Genomic DNA, 12491 nt, shown 5'->3' with positions numbered 1-12491 from the left:
CCCTCAAGCGCAACACTGTCCACAACACTATCACTTGGCACTTTGGCACTTAAGCTCCTTAACATCCGCCATGAGCTGATTACGGTCACTAGCAAGGGACTCAACTCTCTCACCCAGAGCCTGGATGGCACGCATCATGTCAGCCATCGATGGTTCCTGAGTGCCAGGAGGGGGGTTAGGAGCAACCACTACAGGGGAAGGAATAGGTTGTGGGGCATGAGGAGAGGATACATCAATAGAACGAGAAGAACTTCTCCTAACTCTATCTCTCTCTAGCCTACGTGTGTACTTTTGAAATTCGATAAAATCGAATTCCGAAAGGCCAACGCACTCCTCACACCGATCTTCCAATTGACAGGTTTTATCCCGACAATTGGAACAAACAGTGTGAGGGTCGATAGAAGCCTTCGGAAGACGCCTAGAACAGTCCCTAGCATTGCATTTCCTAAATTTGGGAACTTGTGAAGGGTCAGCCATTTTGAATTGGTCAAGGGAAATTCCAAAAAACGATCAATAAGTCATCAACAAAGAATCCGATATAAAAAAGAGTTCAAGGATTTGTGTGAAGAAAAACCCTGCACAGCGAAAGCTCAAAACTAGAATATAGTACTTCACCAATTAGATGTGAAAAACTCCAGTTTAGCAACAGCTAGTAAAGTACGTCTTGTCGACACGTCGACAGAGAGAAAATTGAGTCTTTGTTTACATGAGAGCTGGGTATCTGGTCGACAGATGGCGCTGTTGGGCACACCCGCAACCTGTGTAGCGATCGCTGGCGAGTTTTTCCGTAGAGTTGTCTGTCGAGCAACAGAGTTGCAGCTATATATTCACTGGCTAAGTTAAATATTTAAAAACACAAATTACTTACAAATTTCTTATTTGTTCCAATACAAATACAAACCTTTCCCTATTTATTAGGGGTGACTCACTCTCAAGTGGGAGGCAGTTCTCACCAACTGGCTTTGGCCTGGGGTTCTCTCCTTCGATATGAGACCGAAGGTAATAGGAACCCTGCCCTCACTAAAATCCTGTGGCGATATGAGGTAATGCACTGATAGCGACCTGCAGAAGCTTGAGTCATAGGACTATGAGAGTCCTGAGACTTTACCCAATAGCCTCCCTCTCTTGGGTATTGAGGAATGTAACAAGTATTATTTCTATACTTAGGATACACAAGTGAAGTGAATCTTACATGCAAAGGTGAGGTCAGCTGTGCTGGGTACCATAGAGCCGAGTTCCCAAGAGGGGAGAAGGTGAAGAGATGAAGGAAGACAGTTGTTCTTACTCATTCACCCCAGACTAGCCTGGGTAGCCTCAGCCCTCAACCCTATGCTACTTGTCCATCAAGGAGATTGAGCTGTTTTAGACCACTTGTTGTGCAGCCACCACAGGACCAATGGAAAACGTATCCATGTTCCTGTGCGTTACGTCTTGCAGGTAGTGGGCGATGAAGGTTGTCTGACGCTTCCACATGCCCGCTTGCAATACCTTCACCATAAAATAGTTCCTTTTGAATGCCAAGGACATTGCAATACCCTTGACGTCATGAGCTCTGGGTTGTTTTTGAGGAGGAAGGTCTGGATTGAGGGCAAAATTAATCATCCTCCTAATCCAGATCGTATTCCTCATGACCCTCCTCTTGACCTTTCCTTGCCTGGGATGAAATGAGCTGATACGGCTACCACGTTGTCTTCCGTCCATCTGAGGATTTCCACAGCTAACTGGCAGAGGTGCTGTGAAAAGGTACCTTCTCGTTTGTTTAAATGTGACACCACTATAGTGTTGTCGCTCCTCAGCACTACGGAGTGCCCTGAAAGGAGCTGATGGAATTGCTTGTGGGCTAGAAAGGCTGCCCTCATTTCCAGGTAGTTCATGTGGTACTGACGCTCGGCTTTGGACCAAAGCCCAGATGCCGTAGGGTGCAACAGGTAAACCCCCTACCTTCTTTTGATACATCTATGAAGAGCAACAATTCTGGGGCAGGAGAGAGGTCTACTACCCTGTGCAGATTGGTGTCTGACACCCACCAAATCAGGTCTTACTTCTACTCTGAACCTACCCGCACCAGGGTGTTCAGTGGGTTAAGGTGCTGAGACCAAAAGGTCTTCAGCTCCTACTGAAGACGGCAAATGCTTAGATGACCGTCAGGAACCAACTTCTCCAAAGAGGTTAGGTGTCCCAGAAGACTTTGCCAAAGAACTACTGGCAAGTTGACCTGCAAAAGAAAAGGGTGAGCTACCCTTTTCATTTTCTTTACTGGTTTTTTGGATGGGAAAACTTTGCCTAGTTTGGTCATGATCTTCATCCCCAGATATACAATATCTTGATGAGGTTGCAGGGACGAATTCTCGTAATTTACCATGATCCCCAAATCCTGGCAAAAGTTGAGAAGCCTGTCTCGATGGAGGACAAGGGCCTCCCTCGAATCTGCTAGAACTACCCAATCGTCTAGATAACGAAGCAGACGAATGCCGTTCTTGTGAGACCAGGTGGACAACAGGGTAAAGATCTGAGTGAATCACTGAGATATTGTAGACAGGCCAAAACACAGCACCTTGAACTGGTCTATCTTTCCACCGAATGTGAATCTCGGGTACAGTACTTCCTTGAGGATGGATGGCGGGGATCTTCAAGTATGCATCCTTGAGGTCTAACGATATCAAAAAGTCCTCGTTCAGGCCTGAGAGGTCGATGACTGGTCTCCAGTCTCCAGACACCTTTTCTACAAGAAATAACAGACTTAAAAAGCATGGAGACCCCTCCAGGAGACACACCAAGGATTGGCCCCGTAGAGCATCCATCTCTGCCAACTGTTCTTCAGACATCTCTCAAAGGTGGACTGGTCGGGGAAATGTCTTTCCATAGCGGGAATGTCCGTGTTTTCCTCTATTACCGCCTCTACCCCTCTTTGAGCAATTAGGTCGAAAGGGCTGTTTGGGATCTTGAGGTTGCACTGCCTACTACTTTAGTTGCGAGATCGTCTTCGAACCCTGGCGCTTCATCAGAGATGATCTCTGCAGTGGTGGAACTAAGGAGTAAAGGCGAGAAGTCATATCCCTATGGAGGAGGGAGTCCTGACTTGCCTTCCTCCATCTTCATCGCCTCTCTCCTCAGCCCAGGCCATTGGAATTTTGAAACCACAGCATCTTGTTGCCTCAAAATCAAGTCGACCCACTGGTTGATGATGTTCTGCATCAGGAACTCCTGTGTCTTAGCTCCTGGGAGGAGGAAGGCTGACATAGCCTCCCTCTTCTGGAAAGTGGAGAAGTCCTCGATCTTAACAAGGTAGCCTACTGTCCCCAACCAGTAGTCAAGCCATTAAACGGACGGCAAAGAGCACTTTTCAACCAGTTCCATGTAGGCAGTGTCAGCCCCACAGAAGTGCACTGGCAAAGTCGCCAGTTTGTCCAGTGAAGAGTTCTGAGTAAGAGCCAGAATTGTCTGATCCAAGGGGCGAGATGGATCGTCCTCTACTATCTTATAATAATTCCTCTGCAGTACGTACTGAAGAGTAAGTAATCAAGAAAAGTTAATAGACCGGAGGAACTGTGACACTCCGCCAACCTAGGTGTAAGCCCTCTTTTTTGCCGCCTTAACCAACCCTTGACCAGGGTAAGGCTACTCTAGTTTTGGTGGGCCTTGGCGTATAGAAGACATCCAGGACCGTGTCCTTGCCCTCAGTTGAAACTTGATCCAGTTCCCTTAGTGAGCTGATCTTTATGCAGGAGAGGACTTGCAGGAAGAGATGATTTGCATCTTTCTGGTCTACGAGATAGATCTTGGGGCTCGCAGACACCGGCAGCACCCCATCAGAGTGTTCCGAACCATCATCGAAGGGTTCCGCCTCCTCTGAGCTAAGCCCCATAGCAGTCCAGTGGGGGTCCAAGCCATCAACAGAGTTCTTTCTTGCACAGGAGTGAGCCCTCAGAAGAAGGCCGCTGTGTTACGATCTTACGGAAACGAACTCTGGGGCCGATTGACCTTCTCCCCGAAGTTGACGATCAGCCATAGAGTGACAATTCTTGGGAATGATCTTTTCGCCCTTCTTTTTTCGTGGACGGATACTAAACTCCGCAAGAAGGGAGGAATCCTCCTTCTCTCCACCTCCTTAGACCTTACAACTTCGAAGGAAGCAAAAGGAGGTGCCTCTGCTATTGCAGCAGAAGGCTCAGGTCGGTTCAGCTCTACAGGTGACAATCTATGGTTATCTGTGAACGAGACCTCCCTGGGAAATCTCAATCCGCAGGTGGTTCAAGAATAAAAAATGTTCCCCAGCAAGGGTGTGTTTGCCTTATGTTTCCATTTCCTCCTCTGCTCTCCTGCTTCTCAAAGATAGAATACCGGCCAGTGGAAACCTTGGAAGTCAAATACTTCTGATACCTTAGACTTCCATGGAGGAGGTGGTCTAGGGGTGGCACGAGGAGGAACCTGCCTAGCAGAACTGCTACGCCTGGGATCAATAGGGCCTTCACTCTCCTTGGAGGAAGTCAAAGAATATTGGCCACTTCAATGACTGCCTAATTCACTACCTGAATGAGGTTCAGGAACCATAGTGAGTATCTCGAGAACTGAACTATTCCCGGTTGAGCACCACGAGACTATTTCCTTACTTAGATGGAGTGCCAAGAAATGGGAGGGCACGAGAGGATTTTGACATGAGCTCTTCCCTATGCTCAGCAACTTCCCTAAGGAAGCTGGCACTATCAGCATGAATAACTGAATGATCAGTCTGGGCAAATAAAGCTACCTTACCTTGCAAAGGAATATATTCCTCTCGCAAGGTAGACTGATGGCGAGGCAAAATCAGATAAGGTGTGCTAGTGCGCACACATATCTCAACGCGCACACTTAAGGTGTAGTCTACCTGTGCTTCCCTGTCTACCTGAGCGTAGCGCTAGTCAAAGCTTCTTACGCTTGCAAGTCATGGTAAGACTAGCCGTAGTGAGCAGCAGACGTAACAGAGGTAGGGCACATACCACCTTCAGGCAGACGAGCTCGCCCGCACACCTCGCTAAGTTGTAGGGTGGGCAACACTGCGAGATTTGTCCGCGAGAATATGGTTAGTGTCTGTCTCTGCTAGCGCGTTGTGGAGAGAAGAATCTCCTGCTCACCCTATCCTCCGAAGGGGAAAGGCGGGCTACCTTCCTATCCCACAAGGGAGAGGAAGGACAGGCAACTGTTGAGTGCTTGTGCGCAGGCAGTAAAGTAGGTTCTACCTCGTGAGAGTTAGAAACTGAAGCCGCAAACTCCTGAGAGTTTGGCCTCACAGGATACGACTGCAAGGAGGGGAGGATCGCAAGCAATCTCTTAACTCCGTCATCATCCGGTAATGAGAAGCTGTGCTACGATGAACTGAAGCGGGTCATGGACGAATCCCTGTGGGGGGTGGGGAGACCACTCAGGCGAAGGACGTTTCTCCTGCGGGCAAGAAAGACAATCAACACCTTTTACCCATGTTGGCAATTCTCCACGCAAGCAAGAAGAATGCAGAACAGTGGCTGGTGAAGGGTAGCTCTCCCTCAAAAGGGAAGGCTGCCCAACACCTGGTAGAGGATAACTCTCCCTCAGAAGGGAAGGTTGTTCAACATCTAGAGGCGGACCTCTGGGCAGCTCACATTGTTTCCTCCCTACCTGAGCAAACCCAGACAGAACATCCACGTCATGAACTGCCCATGGAGCTTAGCTGAAGCTAGTTCCATAGCTCACCAACAAGGGATCCCCTGAAAAGTCACTGAGGAATACTTGTTATCAACTGCTCATGACCGCGCACTGAATCAGAATGAACATTGGGGTGAGAAGGTGCTGAAACCTAGAGGGTCGGATGTGCACGATACTCTTTCTATCCATGGCCTACGGAATCTCAGGGGGAAAGCTGAGAATCAACCCCTGGGGAGACTATGCTCCCATTGCATATCCAACCGCAAGATCTCTAGAAGCCTTTAATTGCACGGGGAACTTGCGAGTCACAAGGAAGGACACAGTTAATGCACTGCTTCATCAGAAAGAGCCACCAGCCGAGATACTACCGCTAGAGTTATGGGGCCCTTTGACTGGCCAGACAGTGCTACACTGGATCCTTCTCTCTGGTAATGGTTCATTTTCCCTTTGCCTACACATACACTGAATAGTAAGGCCTATTCTTTACAGATTCTCCCCTGTCTTCATACACCTGACAACACCGAGATTACCAAACAATTCTTCTTCTTTCAAGGGGTTAACTACTGCACTGTAATTGTTCAGTGGCTACTTTCCTCTTAGTAAAGGTATAAGAGACTCTTTAGCTATGGTAAGCCACTCTTCTAGGAAACTCCAAAATCAAACCATTATTCTCTAGTCTTGGGTAGTGCCATAGCTTCTGTACCAAGGTCTTTCACTGTCTTGGGTTAGAGTTCTCTTGCTTGAGGGTACACTCAGGCACACTATTCTATTTTATTTCTCTTCCACTTGTTTTGTTGAAGTTTTCATAGTTTATAGAGGAAATATCTATTTTAGTGTTACTGTTCTTAAAATATTTTATTTTTCCTGTTTCCTTTCCTCACTGGGGTATTTTCCCTGTTAGAGCCCCCTGGCTTATAGCCTCCTGCTTTTCCAACTAGGGTTGTAGCTTAGCAAGTAATAATAATAATAAACGCCGGTCACCACTGCTTCGCTAGGTTGAGCAATGGAGGCCTCTGAAGTGTAGGGTTGTCTTAGAGTCACATGGGCGCCATACGTACTCGACCAACTCCCAGGGGAAGCCAACCAAGCAGAGTCAGGATGGCAAGGTCAAGTTGGCAAAGTCTGTAACAAGGTTTCTTCCCTTATGAGGATGAACACAAAGGGTAAGATTCCCTCTTAGCCTTCTTCCTTCGCCTGGTAAACCTCGTCCACTGGGAGGGCAACTACTCCCGACACTCAGCGTACAGAGACTCCGGCATGCAAGAGTTACCAGTTCACGCAGGGCCGAGACCATGAGGAATTGATCTCCAAAGCCAACATGAAAGTGCAGCAATGGCGTCCTTCGATACTGGGACAAACCCGCATAGTTACGATTCCCACAGGCAGGCACAGCTGAAAAAAAAAGTAATATGGAATGTTTTTTAGCTTTCAGGCCAGTTCTTTATTTAGGTTTTTATGGGAGAGTATAACATCTGTACTCTACAGAGGTCAAATAAAATGACATTTTGTTACTACTGCAGGTGTGAATTGAGTGGCTGGTCTATCCCTACTAACCCCCTCTGCTAACTAGTAGTGGGTAGCTACACCTCGCAAAAGTTTTAACGGCTAGTTACAGCTATTGCAGAAATGTATCTCAACTGTAAAGAGTGTAAGGGTTTCTGTATAGTGCTGAAACCAATAAAAATTATTTTGAAATTTGTCATTTGTTCCAGCACCAAATACAATCCTTTCAGCTCTTTAATATGGAGAATCACATTTAGGTGGGTGGAGGTCCAAAACCAACTGGCTGGTTACTGACCTGGGGCGAGACTCTTGTACTTCGTAAGAGCTGTGGAAGAGCACACCCTATCACCTCGCTACCTCTCACGGAGAGATAACAGCCTGAGCAATTTGTGTGAGGGTGTGAGATCTAAGCATTGTGACTCAACGAGATAAGATATACCTTGGAGGTAAGCTCCTCTCTCACATGGAGGCTGTCCGATTCCTACCTCACTGGGAGATTGGGGACAAAACAAATCATTATAAAATATATCAGGTTACACAAGGGACAATAGTACCCACCTGAAATCAGGAGGAGGTTAGCTTGCAGAGTTCCTCGGATGCTCAAATCCCAAGAGAGGGGAGAATGAAAAACGAAAAGGCCAGTCACACGCACATTCATTCTAGACTTACAACCGGGTACCATCTGCCCTCAACCGACTGCTACTTGTACTAGAAGGGAACCGAGATCTTGCAGGTAGTGGGCTGTGAACGTTGTTTGTTTCCACACGCCTGCTTGCAAGAACTGCATCCCATTGAAGTTATTGAATGCCAGGAATGTGCTAACACTCCTGACATCATGAGCTCTAGGTCAAAAGTTAAGAGGAGCCGAGTCCGAGTGGAGGGCTTGTTTGATCCCTTTCCTGATCCGGGAAGAGGCCGCGTTTTTAGTATTAATCTTCTTAACCCTGTCTGTGCTCACAAACAGTCTATTGATTTGCAAACAAGCTCAAATGGTACATTTAAGGTATTTCCTCAATGCTAACAGGGCATATTAACAGTTGACCTGGGTCATTTGTTATAGTACAGAGACTCAATTCAGAAGGATACAAATCTAGAATCCACTACAGCCAGATTTTGAGTCTTAGTTAGAAAGTCAGGGACCAAGTTGAGTGTCACTTGCCCAAATCCCCTTGAATAGGCAATGTCATAGGACAACTTGTGGTTTGCTGAAACTCATAGCAGATGCCAGGGCTAACTGAAAAACCATCTTTAGGGTCAGGTCATAATCTGAGAACTGACTAGGAGGTTTGTAAGGTATTGTAGTATACATACTAAATTCCACAGGGGTCAGTCTAACTTCTGACGGAGGGCACGTGTGCTCAAAGCTTCGTAAGAGGAGAGATAATTTCATCGCGGAAGAAATATTCCCTCCGTTCAGTCTAGAGACAACATTTAAGGTTGAGCGATAGCCTTTTGCTGACGACACTGAGCAGAGTTTTTCCTCCCTGAAGTACAACAAAAATGTCGCTATCACTGGGATGGTGGCACTGAGACGAGCGATACCCCTTACACAACACCAACCAAAAAAAGATAGATAATTTCTCCTGATAGATAGCAGAAGATGACTCTCGGAAGTATCCAGATCTCCTTCTTGCAACTGCTGCAAAAAGCCTTACACCATGAAAAGTTGCTGGATAACCTCCATGCATGAACCCGTAGCAAAACTACTGTTTGTGGAATATCTTCAACATGTGGCTGTGGGAGTAAATCAGGAAATGGATGGAACTCCCTTGGTGCCTCTTAGAGCAGATGTACTGGGGACCTGGTACTGGAGAGCAGTAAAGCAGAAGTTTCCAATTGAGGGACATGGCGAACAGGTCTCTTGTTGGCTAACCCCACAACGTCAAGACTTTGTTGGCTATCTGACAATTCAAAGACTACTCGGAGTCAACTATCTGAGTCCTCCTGCTCAGTTTGTCTGCCAAGATGTTTCTCTTGTCCTTGATAAAGCAGGCTGAGAGGGCTACCGAGTTGTCTTCCGTCCATCTGATTATTTCCTTAGCCAGATGGCATTGGGGCTGTGAAAAAGTACCCACTAGCTTGTTTTTTTATACAATCCACCACCATGGTGTTGTTGCTCATCAGCACCACAGTGTGCCCTGAAAGGAGCTGATGGAAATGCTTGAGAGCCAGGAAGGCTGCTCTCATCTTTAAGAGGTTCATGTGGCACTGTTGTTCGGTCTAGGACCAAAGGCCGGAGGTCGTGTGCTGCAACATATAAGCTCCCCACCCTTCTTTTGATGCATCCATAAACACCTCATCTCATTGCAGCCCCTGGTACCCAACAATCATCCTCGGACCTCAGCTTTTCAGTGAGAGCTGAAGACCTTTTGGTCTCGGCAAAAAGATCCTCTGGACCTTTTGGTCCTGATAGGGTCACAGCAGAAGAGAGAATTCCGGGGGAGGAGAGAGAACGTCTACTCCCCTAAGTAAGTCTGATACCCAGTACCTCAAGTCTCTCTTCTGCTCTGACCCTATCAGGACCAGAAGGTCTAGAGGATCTTTTTGCCGAGACCAAAAGGTCTTCAGCTCTCACTGAAGACCTGAGGTCCAAGGATGACTATTAGGTACCAGGGGCTGCAATGAGATGAGGTGTCCCAGCAACTGCCATAGATAGGCTGGCAGTTAGTCTTTCGTTAGGAATGGGCCTGCAACTCGTGCAATCCTCTGCACCTTGCTAAGGCTCTAAGTTGGGGGTAGGGAGGACTTTTTGATATCTACCATAATCCCAAAATCTTGGCAAAACTTGAGAAGCCTGACTCAATGGAAGAAAAGGGTTTCCATCGAGTCTGCTAGAATCAGCCAATCGTCTAAGTAATGAAGAAAATGGATTGAGTTCTTGTGAGCCCATGTTGACAGAGAAAACATTCACCTGAGAACATGATGTGCTGTGGACAGGCCGAAACACAATACCTTGAACTGGTACAGTATATCCTGCTATTCAGGGAGAACCTTAGGTACTTCCTCGAGGATGGATGAATGGGGATCTGGTAGTACAGTCAGCTCCCCAATTACACAAGTTTATTCTTCGCGATTTCGCTCGATTACGACAATGAACCGTACAACCTATTAAAATAAAAAATCAAATACCCTGTAATCATAAGAAATACTGTCGAGGCGGGACAATTTCAAGCAGCCGGCGCTCCTTTGCACTTTGCTAGCTTCGCACCACTTCCCTCTCTGCTCCCATCTCACTCTGACTCGTCACCAGAGTTGCCATTTCATCGCCTTTGTGCTAGATCTCCCTCATTTCTGAAGAAGACAGTGCGTTTTTACTATCTCGGACGGTTTCGCCATTTTACGGAATCACGAAATATAGTACTTTTTCCGCTGATAGAATATAATATGATTAACTGGTTGCCTTCCAGAGTCTTTCTTCCTAACTTGTCTTATTGAAACAATTACAGTTTTATCATTCTTATACTGTATCTTAAGAAATTATTTAGTGCTTTTCTGTTTTTTTTTTTTTTTTTTTTTGAAAGTTCATGTAGTGCATATTCAACATCAGAAATGGCAACCCTGCTCGTCCGTCTTGCATTGTCTCTCCTGGAGTTTGTATCTCCCGCTTCAGTCCTTTTTTAGCAGAATCATGCTTTCACATAAAAAAAGTGATGTATTTGTATACAGTAGAATATAAACTGTACTCCTACACATTGGTTATATTTACGGGGAAATATACTGTAGATACATGATTCCTTACAGTACTGCGTAAGAGACGACACCAACGCATCAGGAGTTGCGTCGAGCTTTAAGACTGAGAAGAACTTTGTATAAAAATGGTTAGTGGTTGTTGTATAAAATATGTACGCTCAGTTAATCTTAAATTGTTTACAGTACATATTGTTCAGTAATGTATAGTACAGTATTGTTTATTGTAAATGTACGCTACGTGCGATGATCGAAGTCGTCCGAACGAAAAAATCAAACACTTACAGTTTAGCTAAGCTTTACTATAGTGATAGTACTGTACACATATTACAGTAATATACACTACAGTATCAGCGAGTGTTATACAGTATTACTAAATAGGAACAACAGTGTTTTGTTTTTATACTGTATGTGTATGATGACTACTGGGTAAAATTATAGTTCCAGTCAGGGTAACTACTACTGTACTGAAGTGTTACGTACTATACTGTAGCCTTACCGTGTCCAGTGTGTAGTGTACACGTGTGTGTGCATGTACTGTAAACTTACTTATATGTATTCATTTAAATACAAACTACCTATACAGTACTGTGATAGAAACCAAGTAAAAACAAAATTTGGCAGTACTTATTGTGTTGATTATCCGAGCGTAGGCAATAGGCAGCGAATTGTTATGTTAGGGGTTAGCCCACCCAAGGGCACCAAATATATGTGAAATCGCACCTGTCTGTTACCTAACCCTCACAAAGAATGGCGGCTGATTATACACATCTTTGAGATCCAGTGTGACCACGAAGTTGTGTTGTCTGACAGCCTGTCAAACCGTCTCCCTCATAAATGGAGTCTGTTGAACAAACTTGTTCAGGGACGAGAGGTCTATTACTGGTCTCTAGCCTCCAGATGACTTTTCTACCAGAAAGAAACAACTATAGAAACCTAGGGACCTGTTCCAGACCTATTGGTGAGCATCTTTCTCCAGCATAGTCTGGTCTTCAGCCTGAAGGCCAGTTCCTTCACGGATCCCCTCACGTAGGAACTAGTGCTCACTGGATGCGAGGTTAGAGGAGGGGGAGAGTGAGTGAATGGGATGTGGTCTCCTCAACTGAAAATGGAGACCAGCCAAGGTTTTGCCCCGTGAAACATCCACCTCTGCCATCTGCTCTGTAGGCACCCTCCCACCAGTGGACTGGTTGGCGTAATGTCTCCCCTAGCGGAAAAGCCCATGTCGTCCCCTTCTCACTCCCTTACCTCTCTTGGGGCCTTTAGGTCAAAAGGGCTGCCTTTGACACTGGCCCCTCACTACTGCGTGTTGTGGATGTACAGGACCCTTCTTCAGAACTTGGTGTTTTGCTGGAGGGGAATGCTGTAGCGCTGGTGTGGCATAAGGACGAGACGTTATTACCCATTGGAGGAGGGAGTTGCGACTCGCCTTCCTCCAGCACTCCACAACTACCTCGACTTCCTCCACAATAATTGAGGCAAGGGACACACTTTGGGATATTGTGTAATCTCATCGCTTCCCTCCTCACCACTTGCTTCCTGAATTTTGAGACGACTGCATCCCACCGTCTCAAAACCCAGTTGACCCACTGGTTAAGGATGTTGTGAGTCGAGAACTCAACGGTCCGGGCTCCAGAAATAAG

The 12491-nt window shown here is 46.2% G+C and overlaps 1 protein-coding gene across 1 annotated transcript in view; it reads right to left on the bottom strand.

The window, feature by feature from the left end:
* The window catches only part of LOC137629499 (zinc finger protein 665-like), a 74367-nt gene that overhangs the window by 9008 nt on the left and 52868 nt on the right, over window positions 1-12491 (bottom strand). The window lies entirely within an intron of this gene.

The sequence above is a fragment of the Palaemon carinicauda genome, chromosome 37 (assembly GCF_036898095.1).
Source record: "Palaemon carinicauda isolate YSFRI2023 chromosome 37, ASM3689809v2, whole genome shotgun sequence".
NCBI classification, from domain to species: Eukaryota; Metazoa; Arthropoda; class Malacostraca; order Decapoda; family Palaemonidae; genus Palaemon; species Palaemon carinicauda.
Note: the sequence above shows the minus strand (reverse complement) of the source record. Positions and strands in the feature narration are given on the sequence as shown.